The sequence below is a fragment of the Chiroxiphia lanceolata genome, chromosome 6, assembly GCF_009829145.1.
Source record: "Chiroxiphia lanceolata isolate bChiLan1 chromosome 6, bChiLan1.pri, whole genome shotgun sequence".
NCBI lineage: Eukaryota > Metazoa > Chordata > Aves > Passeriformes > Pipridae > Chiroxiphia > Chiroxiphia lanceolata.
Genome location: NC_045642.1, coordinates 61,150,916 through 61,152,323, shown reverse-complemented (window position 1 = coordinate 61,152,323; position 1,408 = coordinate 61,150,916).

Here is a 1,408-nt window from a genome sequence, read left to right as displayed (position 1 = left end):
GAACTGTGGGTTTCTGAAGGACAGGCCAAGGTGTACCCAATCCATGAAGGGACCCAACGGGCCTCACACCCTTCAGGTCACTTTGTAAGACACAAAATTTCCTGCAGAAATGGAGCAACCGCTTCAGAGGACTCTCAATTACACCACCAAAGATTTAAAATGACCTTGTGAAGAGGAAAATAAAACCAAACCCAAAGTTTGCTTAGTGATCACGAGCTAACCCCACCCACTCCCCATCCTCAAATCCAGCAGTCACTTACCATCCTCCAGATCACTGTAGTCTTCAAATTAAAAAAATAAGCTCAGCTCTGGCAAGTTCTCCCTCCCTCCCATAAGGCTGCACAGTGCTGAGGCATTTCTGCTCCTCACAGAGCTCAGGTTCAGCATCATCACCTGTCCTGCAGAGCAGACCCACAGCTGGGTGGGAGCCTCTTCCTGGTGAATCCAAGTCTCCAGATGAATGAACAGCTGCACAGCAAAGTATTTGAGCCAGTCCCCTTCCTCTAGAGGCTCACTTCATTTCAGGGTAGGAGATTTAATGCCAATCCTGCTTATTCTCCCAGGTTGACATGTGAGTCAGGTTTCCATTAATCCTGTTTTAACCTCCTCCTTCACGTGCTTCTTCGTTTCAATCTGCTCCTTCTCCACACCCTTTTAGTTCATATCTTCTTCACTCCTTACCCTCTATTTCCATATTTCCAAGCACTTCCATTTCCCAATTTTTTTTGCATTATTTGTGAAGTATTCTTACAGAACACCAACTCCTCCCTGCCCTCTGTGCACAGGCAAACAGAACACAAACCCAAATGATCTTAATAAATTACAGGACTTGTAAAAAAAAAACCCCACAGCTTATTTTCCAGCCTTCAACAGTTTGCTGCAAAGCCATTTTCCCCAATTGTAGACAACATAATTACACACACACACACACACAGTCCCCCCTCTCAGGCAGTTGTTTGGCTGCCAGCCTGATAAATAAATGCCCACTTTGTAGGAGGGAATATTAGACAGGCAGTACTTTAACTCATTATATGAACATTAAAAGGTATATTTGTATTTTAAGATACTATTTTATTGCATTCAGAAGCCACTGGAAATATTTTTCTAAATTACCTGCTATAAGAGCTCTAAACTTAAAAATGTGTGAAAATTATAGTTCCCCGCCCCATCCCAATCCAACCTGTATTATAAAAATAAACTTACTGACAATGCAGCCTTCTCCAGAAATAAAAACTTTCAGTATGTGCTGGGGGAGGTTTTTAAAAGGAAGGGGAAAGCTCACACCAGTGATAAATTTGGTCAGTAAAATTACTTTTATTCTTTTTTTTTTTTTTTTTTTAAATAGAAGGGCTTATACAATTGAGTATAAATATCTTTGAAGAACATGGAAATGAAATGAAAAAAAGTG